General features: G+C 44.5%; 1 protein-coding gene across 3 annotated transcripts in view; it reads left to right on the forward strand.

The window, feature by feature from the left end:
* Nucleotides 1-8,401, forward strand: part of arnt2 (aryl-hydrocarbon receptor nuclear translocator 2) — a 209,194-nt gene extending 200,793 nt beyond the window's left edge. For all 3 annotated transcript variants that reach the window (XM_039772743.1, XM_039772744.1, XM_039772745.1), the window contains exons 18-19: nt 6,885-7,018; nt 7,289-8,401. The gene's annotated coding sequence lies outside the window, so the exon portion shown is untranslated. The remainder of the gene's footprint in view (nt 1-6,884; nt 7,019-7,288) is intronic.
* Nucleotides 8,402-10,560: the final 2,159 nt, after the last annotated feature.

Here is a 10,560-nt window from a genome sequence, read left to right on the forward strand (position 1 = left end):
TCTGTAGGAACCATCTGCATGAAGATCTGTTCAGATACGTTGAAAACGTCAACCATTTCTGTGGGTTGTTCTTACTCTTTCACACGACTGTAAGTCCAAACTGATGAGTAAGAAGAAGCGGAGAAGCCAAAAGACAAAATGCAAACCTGACACAAAGTCCTAATCATAAGTAACGTATTGACGGGTCGTTAACCACAAATGGCTTCTTACTCCACTCCTTTCACTCCCAATGGTGGGTTATTCTCAATGGCCGGGTCTGACAGTGCAGAGGGCAGCAGATTTATTTTCAGTTTTACAGAGCTGTGCTTGTTTAGACCAATTCATTGAACATGTGTAACATCCAAAGTAACAGCAGTAATCAGACATGTCCTCTGAGCTCTGGTACCTTCCCAGATGCCAAGAAGAAGCACACTCAACTGCACACCCACACTACCTCATGCCAGGCCATTTTGGAGATGCCAGCCAACCTCACCTGTATGACGTGCCCATAAAAAAATCCAAAAACAACCAAGGGCAGAAGAAGTGGCAGACGGCATACTGGCAGCGTTTTGCCCTGGAATTTGAACGCAGATCTTTTGGGCTCCCATCACTGCACTTCTTGGACATCTTTACATAACCGTTGACGGGTTTTTTTTTTTATTTTTTCTTTTCAGCCTTCAGACATAATCAGTCCTCAAACTAGAAAGATTTCAAAGACGTGCTCTCCGTGTTCAGCGAGGCGCCCATCCAGCTTAGTTAACTGCATTCCTGAGATTCAGACGCTGTCTCTGGGACGCATTTATCTTCATTTTCTAGATCTTCATTCATGTCAGGATATTTTATGATAATCTGATTTAACTTAAACGAGGTGTGTCAAGGCTTGTGCTCCAAAGGATAACAACAACGCTTATCGCTCAGACAGTTATGACAAAGAATCTCTTTTTTCAAGTAGTCTGTTTTCATTTTCCCTCAGCGCGACTGCCAGCACTCATTAAAAGTAAACTGGAGCTTGAAACGGAGAGCAGCTTGGCCACTTCTGAGGTAGCGATCAAGGGAAACACCTCAGTGATCTCCGGGACTCTGTGAAACAGCGAGTGGTACAACGGCGGGGCGCCACTTCCTCAAATCAGGACGCAGCTTTCTGGTGCTGGTGGGAAAGCACGCAAGGCAGGAAAGTGAGAACTTGGGCCGGAGAGAGCAAATTGGTTAAAGTCTGTGACACGGAGATCAGTTAGACATAGCGTGTGTGCGCGTGTGTCTATTTACTTTTAGATCTATTTATGTATTTATTTATTTGGGGAGCTTACATAAAAAATCAACTTTCCCTCTGGAGACTAATAAAGGTCTGTCTATCTATCTGAATTTTTAATCTTTCCTATTACACTATCCATCCATCCATTATCCAATCCGCCATATCCTAACTACAGGGTCACGGGCAGCCAGCCAACACAGGGTGTAAGGTAGGAAACAAACCCCGGCCAGGGTGCTAGCCCACTGTACCTACTACACTATCTATCTATCTATCTATCTATCTATCTATCTATCTATCTATCTATCTATCTATCTATCTATCTATCTATCTATCTATCTATCTATCTATCTATCTATCTATCTATTATATAGTGCCTTTACTGTCTATCTATCTATCTATCTATCTAGATTTTTAATCTTGCCTACTACACTATCTATCTACCTATCATATAGTGGCAAATATATATCTTTTAATTGGATATAGCAGCTTTTCTATCTATCTATCTATCTTTCTCTTTCTTGTCAATTTATCTGAATTTTTAATCTTGCCTATTACACTATCCATCCATCCATTATCCAAGCCACCATATCCTAACTACAGGGTCACTGGGGTCTGCTGGAGCCAATCCCAGCCAACACAGGGCACAAGGCAGGAAACAAACCCAGGGCAGGGCACCAGCCCACTGCACCTACTACGCTATCTATCTATCTATCTATCTATCTATCTATCTATCTATCTATCTATCTATCTATCTATCTATCTATCTATCTATCTATCTATTATATAGTGCCTTTCGCCTATCTATCTATCTATCTATCTATCTATCTATCTATCTATCTATCTATCTATCTATCTATCTATCTATCTATTATATAGTGCCTTTCGCCTATCTATCTATCTATCTATCTATCTATCTATCTATCTATCTATCTATCTATCTATCTGAATGTTAATCTTCTATTTATCAAGTGAAACACCTAAATAATCTCTTGGACTTTTCAAAATGGTGAGTGGTACAATGACAGGGTGCCATTTCCTCAAATCAGTACACAACTTTCTGGCATTTGTGTGAAAGCACATAAGACAAGAAGAAAATGAGATCTTGGACCAGAAAGAGTAAATGTTAACGTCTGGGTGGTGAAACGGAGATCGGTTAGTCATACTGTGTGTGTGTGTGTTTATTTATTTATTTAAATGGCTCCTATAAAAAGCCAGATTTACTCCTGGGGACAAGTAAAGTAACTATCCATCTATTGTGAAAATAAATAGCCTTGACACACGAAAAAAGGTTTTGGGCAGCCACCCGTTTACTTGAATCCTGGCTGCAAAAGGCCAAAATAGGTTGCACAGATGTGTACAGAGTTGAGTCCAAAACAGAACTGAGTCGGGCCCCGGAACCGAAAGTGCGCCGTCAGAGTTGGGCAGAATTTCCCGTGTGTGGACTGCAGAGATAAAAGAAGAAGATTTACTGCACCCCATCACCCTCTGGCCTGGCGTGGAATTGCCTTCTTTTGGTCCTTCTAGCTGCCTCCCATCTATCCTGCCTGCTATACTACAGTTAACGTTTATTTATCTATCTACGTAAGGCGTCATTCAAGAAAGGATGGGGGTTCAGACTGGACGATCTTCCCTCCTGACATGTTTGTCTCATGTTGAGAGGTGCTGTGCTGAATAGGTGACCCCAGTCTGAGGTGGCACACGTGCTGGAGAAGGTTTTCTTTGAAGGTCTCCTCTCTGTATTTGGTTGCATTCATCCTTCCCTCAATTCTGACCAGTCTCTCTGTCCCTGCTGCTTGAGGAGCCCCCCATAGTGTGTTGCTTGCCACCGCCATGTTTCACTGTAGAGATGTTATTAGGCAGGTGAGGAGCAGTGCCTGGTCTTCAGCACACATAGTGCTTGGTCTTCTGCCCGAAGAGTTCCATTTTTGTCTCATCAGAGCAGAGAATCTTTTCCCTCGTGCTCTCTGTCATATGCCATCTACTCTACCATGAACGGCTGATTGATGGACACCTACTGAGATGGTTTTTGTCTCATCAGACCAGAGAATCTCTTTAAATGTTTTCTCAGAGTCATTTAAGTGCAATGTAGAGAACGCCAAAGGCCTGCTTGCTGGGACAGGTTCACCCATCTCAACAGAGGACTATTAGAGAGACCCTTGTTTTCACCTCCCTGACTTCAGGCTCTTCTTGCTATTTTCCCATAAATGTCTGATTGATGGAGTGCTGCTGTCTTCCCACTGATAGGTTCTCCCATCTCAGTAGAGGTCTCTTAGAGTGGCCATTGAGTTCTTGGTCACCTCCCTGACCGAGGCCCTTCTTGCTTAATTACTCAGTTTGGCTGGAATGGACAACTCTAAGAACAGTCCTGATGTTCCCAAACTTCTTCCATTCCACAATTCTTGAGGCCATTGTGCTCCTGGGCCCACTTGAGAACTTTAGAAATGGCTTTATCCCCTTGTCCTGATTTGTGCCTCACCACCATATGATTGCAGAGACCGACAGAGAGTTCCTTCGACTTCTTGGCTCGTTTTTTTTTGTGCCAAGTGAGAATTGTGGGGACAGCTACACACGGGTAGGCCTTTCTAAATGACGTCCAGTCGATTCAGTTTACCACTGGTGGAACTCGCAGAAGCCTCTCGAGGAGAATTAAAGCAAACAGGATGGACCTGAGTGCAATTTGTGGGGCACGGCAAAGGGTCCGAAGACTTAAATAAATGAGAGATTTCAGTTTATGATGTTTGGTACATTTTGCTAACTTTTCTGAACACATCAGAAAGTGATGGGGTCTCAGTACATTCAGGGTCCACTGGATAATGCAAGAGCTCAATATCAGACATGCAGTTAGACCATGCAAAGTCCACCCATCCATTATCCTACCCGCTATATCCTAACTACAGGGTCACCTGGAGCCAATCCCAGCCAACACAGGGCACAAGGCAGGGTGCCAGCCCACCGCAGGGCACATACACCCACGAGGGAAAAATTTAGGATCGCCAATACACCTAACCTGCATGTCTTTGGACTGTGGGAGGTAACCCACGCAGACACGGGAAGAATGTGCAAATTGCATGCAGGGAAGACCCGGGAAGCGAACCCGAGTCTCCTTACTGCGAGGCAACAGCCACCACTGCGTCACCGTGCCGCCCGCCACGTAAAGTTCTATTTCCAAATCGGTAAATGAAATTATTCGGCAGCGTATTGATGTTCTCAGATGGAAATGCCGTCAAACGTGAAACATCCAGACTGTTTGTGGCAAACTCTTCAAGAAGCAATGAGCAGTGTGCTTGGTGTGTGTATGAGTGTGTGTGTGAAAGCTGACAAAGTCTTGGCAAGGCTGCCTCTTTGAACGGCCCCTTGGACTGACACGCCAGAAGATGTCCACGGGGCCGCTGGAGATTTCTCATCCTCACGCCTGAGATGCCTTCAAGCTTTGTGCTGATCCTTTCTTCTCTTTTCAAAGCTTTTGTCATTTTGTGTCAAGCTGGACTCTCTGCTGGTTGTCTTGGCAGCTCATTTCACTTTTATTTGCGCAACAATATTGTGTTTCCTGCAGCTGTTCAACCTTCCTGCAGACCTCTCATCAATCATCCGTTGGCCGCCAGCGCCCTCTGCATCCAGTAGCCTACTCTTTGGAAGTCTGGCCCTAATTGATTGTCCAGGATTCACTCTGTCGTACTAAATCAGCTTGCCAGCACTGCAGTGCCAGTTGTGCCAGGCTGTGCCTTTGATCATCATGTGAGGTAGTGATAGGTAATTAAAAACTGGTATTTATCTCTGGAGTGAAAGACGTTAACGTACTAAATCCATCGCCTGGCATTTCCTATCCTTTTAAATTCCAAGATTCCATGCCAGCAGGCCCGGTCGGTGTGGGCCAATTTCACTTCAGCCTTATCTAATAATTGACCCAGTCGCCTGCTCGTTTGGAGGACTTGTAATGAGTTTTCTGCTTTGGCCCCATCATTTACACTTTGAAGCATTAATAAAGTTATTTGGTTCATGATATCTTTAAGAGAGAGAAGCTCATTCAGTGATTCGAGCAATCTGCTCAGCCCTGTCGCTCTTACAGTGCCAGCTGGGCTACAGGCAGGAGCGGCACTTGAAGGGCAACTGAAAAGAGGGGCAGATGGGAGACCAGCTACCAGCAGCACACTTGTTAAGATTCAGCAAACCTTAATGGTTTATTTTAGACCTAAATGGCTGTGTTACGTGTCTTTAGTCAGAATCAAATGACAAAGGAACCAGGAGTGCCCATCTAACTTGTCTTCATTTCCACCTCCGTGTACTCATCATGAACTCTCTGGTGTAACCAAACACTGCAGGGAAAACGTGAAGGACTGGGAATTACACATCGGTTTCAGGCTACAAATCATTTGGATGAAATCCTTAGGAAGGAAAAAAAATAGTCTACTGTATATAAGAATGAACTGATATGGCAGAATGAAAATACTAACAAGCCATAAAACAAAACAGGATCTGTTATTGGAAATAAGCAAAAAATAAAACCTGCAGCCACTGTGACCGCCCAGCGCCAACTTTACAGCCCCCTGCTCTAAACTAAAGCAAGTGATATTACGACCAATAAAATACTATCTGTCTAATATCATGCCTTTCAAGTATCTATCTATCTATCTATCTATCTATCTATCTATCTATCTATCTATCTATCTATCTATCTATATATCTATCTATCTATCTATCTATCTATCTATCTATCTATCTATTATGGCAGATGGACGGGGGTCCTGCCCAGTCAGGACGCCTGGAGGTTCCGGGAGAGGAGTAATACCTTCCCCAGGCCACGAGAGGGCACCCGCCCTGGTCTGCGTGGGGGCCACGGGAGCAGAACTTGGAAGCTCAACCCAGTTGGACCCCGTGGTCACCGCCAAGTGTTGCCCGGATACTTGTGGAGCCCTGGAAGACATCGCTTCCGCCACACCAGGAAGTGCTGCCGGAACAGGAATGGTGTTCACCCAGAGTGCTTCCGGGTGCAAGAGCAGCGCTTCCACCACACTGGGGAGTGCTGCCAGAAGTCCGTCATTGAGCACCTGGAGCACATCTGGGAAAGATATAAAAGAGGCCGTCAGGTAGAAGTGGACAGAGCTTACCTGGGAGGAGTTGGAGGCGAGAGGATAGGAAGAAGAAAGGAGTCTAAAGGACTGTATTTGGGGATTACTGAACTGGTCTTAGATATGTATATAGTGGTATGCAATTAAAACGTGTGTGTTTTTAAGACGTTCTGTCTCTGCCTCTGTGTGCCGGGCCCAAGCTTTCTATCTATCTATCTATCTATCTATCTATCTATCTATCTATCTATCTATCTATCTATCTATCTATCTATCTATCTATCTATCTATCTATCCAACATCTTTCTTGTTAATCTGTCTACATTTTAATCTTGCCTACTACACTATCTATCTATCTATCTATCTATCTATCTATCTATCTATCTATCTATCTATCTATCTATCTATCTATCTATCTATCTATCTACCTACTCTTTGTTGTTTTATAGAAATCCTGTCAGGTCTGACTTTGAGGCATAACATCAAAAACAACCTTTCTGTCTTTCTTTCTTTCTGTCTGTCTTTCTTTCTTTCTTTTTCTTTTCTTCTCATTTATTTATTTTCATTTTTCCATTTTTTTTCCACAACAGAAGGTAGTCAAAGTGGAGGCCAGTTTCAAGGCCGGCCATCAGAAGTGTGGTCCCAGTGGCAGAGCCAACACCACAGTCAGCAAGGAAGTGAACAGCATGGCCACCAGCAGCAGAGCCAGACCGAGGTTTTCCAGGTATGTGTGTGTCTGTTCATTTTATTTTTCAGTCATTGTGGGCACTTCTTAGAATCAAAATATAAAGCCTTGAACTAGGAAGGACAAATCAGTGAGTAATCAGTCAGTACGTTCAGAAGTGTGTTCTCCCACGATGTTGCTGGCCACATGAAAGAGGGGCTCCTGCTACGCCCCACTAAGAAGTATGGATGCTGCCATTCCTTCAGAATAAAGTCTCTGCTTCCTCAGCTCCATTTTTTGCCTAACTGATCTCCTTATGTGTCGTTGCAGGACATGTTACCAATGCCCGGGGACCCCACACAAGGCACAGCCAATTACAACATTGAGGATTTCGCCGACCTGGGCATGTTCCCACCATTCTCTGAATGAAAGAGGACGTCCACTCCACATCTCGTCTCGCTTAACCAGCCTCTTTTCGAGCTTCGAATGCACTTGAGTCCAAGAGCCCGCTGAGACCACCTGAACGCATTTACTTTGTCCTGAGCCAAGGGAGAGGGGTTGCGGGGGTAAGAATTGTGCCAAATTTGACAAAGGAAGCGGTGCCATGTGTGTGCCATCCGTCTCTTCAGACCTGCCAGAGACTCTCTGTCTCTCTGTCTCTCTCTCTCTCCTATGAAGGTGGGAGTAGAAGGTGATGACGTGCCCCCCATATTGTTTGAGAAACTCTGGGGGGTGGGGGCCCCTCTACCCATGTCGACAACGCTTGCTGCCCAGACCTTACTGCCTCATCACGTTCAAAGCTGTACGCAACCACGGACACTTTTCCTTTCGTGCCTATTTTAAGCCGTGAATGAGATTTCTGCCGCCGAGCTTTGGTGTCCTCAGTAGATGTAGAAAAACGCTGCAAACCCCGCGCTAGTAGAGTGAGAATTAAAAAAAGTGAAAAGTATGGCGAGTGTGCGATTCGAAGGAAATGCGATAAGGGATCGAATATATAACCGGACACTAACACAACCGAGGGGAAGGATGCACATTTTTCGAAAAATGTCAAAACTGTGAACTTCAGCCCACGTAAAATCCTTACAATCAAAATGTCGTAATTAAATGTATGTAGTGTGTGCGTCTTGATATTTCACACTGAGCTCTAATCTGTGAATGTAGTCGTTGATTTCTTTTTTCCAGTAATTTGTAAATATCAAACATTTTTCTGATATAAATGTTTCCTTTCCTCCATTGCTTTTGCATCTCGTGCCGAAAACGCAGCCAGAGTTGCGCACAATGTGAATTAATAGTTAACTAACTGTCTTTAGTTCTTCGGTCTGTTAACATTAAAATATATGTTTAGAAACGTGCGACAAATGATGTGTAATATGTGTGTCTGTATTTTTTTGTGTAACTTTATAAAGGACAATTGTGAATGTGCCAATAAAACCTGATTGCGTATGCCTGGTTTGGATTTCAGTTCATAATCCGTGCGTTCGTCTGTTACCAGTTCGGGAGTCTGTCTCTGCCACGTGGGGCACAAGTTGGGAAGAAATGTTGGGCTGCGTGAGTCACAATGGCACACGCACATCCTCCATTGTGAGCGGGTTATGTTTTTCGGTTGGATTTTTATTGTCACATACACTACGAGAGTAGGGTGATGAATAAATAAATACAACAAATATGAGTAGCAGAAGAAGGGCCGATTGTCCGTGGTGCAGGACATACAGATTGTCTTAAACAGGAGTGGGGAATAAACAGAACAGAGGTAACCTACAGCTGGTGTTGGATCGGTACGAAAATTTTGAGTTCGATATCGATATCAGCTTTCGGACCTTGGTACCGGTACCAAAACGATTCTGAAGCAAATAATGGATATTTCCAAAAATTACCATCCTATTGCATCCTCCCTGGTGCACCAATGCTACCATGGCGCAATACATACCGCTTCCCTCTGGATAGCAGTGAATGCCCGATCTCATCGAAACAATAAGAGGAGAAGTCCCCCCATGTAGTTCCAGTCTCCTCAAGCAGTAAATGATGAGGGATCCCCCATGAAGTCCTGATCGTGTCTAAGCAATAAGCGGAGAGGTTTCCCTGCAAAATTCCAATATCTTCAAAGCGGTAAGCGAGGGAGGATCACCCAATGAAGTCCTGATCATCTAAGCAATAGGAGGAAAGGTCCCCCGTGAAGTTCCGATCTCATCGAAGCAGTGAGCCAGTGGGGAATCCCCTGTGAAGTCCCGATAATGTCTAAGGAATAAGAGGAGAGGTCTCCTGCGAAATTCCAATATCTTCAAAGCGGTAAATGAGGGAGAATCACCCAATGAAGTCCTGATCATCTAAGCAATAAGAGGAGCGGTCTCCTGCAAAATTCTGATTGCATCGAAGCAATAAGTGAGGAAGGAGCCCCTGTGGAGTGCCGATCATGTCTAAACAGTAAGAGGAGAGGTTCCACAGCAAAATTCCAATCGCTTCAAGGCAGTAAACAAGGGGGGATCCAAGGTGAAGTCCTGATCATGTCTAAGCAATAAGAGGAGAAGTCCCCCCATGAAGTTCCAGTCGTCTCTAGCAGTAAGCGAAGAGGGATCCCCCATGAAGTCATGTTTGTGTCTAAGCAATAAGAGGAGAGGTTCCCTAGCGAAATTCCAATATCTTCAAAGTGGTAAGCGAGGGAGGATCACCCAATGAAGTCCTGATCATCTAAGCAATAAGAGGAGCAGTTCCCCCATGAAGTTCCAGTCGCCTCAAGCAGTAAGCGAGGAGGGATCCCCCATGAGGTTCCGATCTCATCGAAGCAGTAAGCCAATGGAGGATCCCCCGTGAAGTCCCAATCGTGTCTAAGCAATAAGAGGAGAGGTTTTCCTTGCAAAATTCCAATACTGTAGCTTCAAAGCGGTAAGCGGGGAGGATCACCCAATGAAGTCCTGATCATCAAAGCAATAGGAGGAAAGGTCTCCCGTGAAGTTCTTTTATCGAAACAGTAAGCCACTGGGGTATCCCTTGTGAAGTTCTGATCATGTCTAAGGAATAAAAGGAGAGGTCTCCCGCGAAATTCTGATTGCATCGAAGCAATAAGTGAGGAAGGATCCTCTGTGAAGTCCCAATCATGTCTTAAGTAATAAGAGGAGAGGTCCCCTGTGAAGTTCCATTCTTGTTGAAGCAGTAAGCAAAGGAGGATCCACACTGAAGTCCCAATTATGTCTAAGCATTTAGGAAGAGAGGTCGCTTGTGAAGTCCTGATAATATCGAAGCAGTAAGTGAGGGGGGGGAATACCCCATGAAGATCCGATTGCATTAAAGCAATAAGACGAGAGGTCCCCCCCCCATGATGGTCCAATTGCATCAAAGTAGTAAGGAAGGGCAGGATCCCCCATGAAGCCCTGATCATGTCTACACAATAAGAGGAGAGGTCCCCCGTGAAGTTTCAATCACACTGAAGCATCAGTTTTGCTTGGTAAAGTCTACAAAAGGGATGTTGTTCCACAAATGTAATAGCGAGTGTCGATTGAGAGGAAAGCTGATGTGTACTTCCAGTACTGAAAAACCCTTAATGCTGCTACCGTTCCATTTTAAAATTTAGGTTTTTCTTGTTACTTTTCCATTACCAGTATACTGTG

Source organism: Polypterus senegalus, chromosome 12 (genome assembly GCF_016835505.1).
Source record: "Polypterus senegalus isolate Bchr_013 chromosome 12, ASM1683550v1, whole genome shotgun sequence".
Classification (NCBI taxonomy): Eukaryota; Metazoa; Chordata; class Cladistia; order Polypteriformes; family Polypteridae; genus Polypterus; species Polypterus senegalus.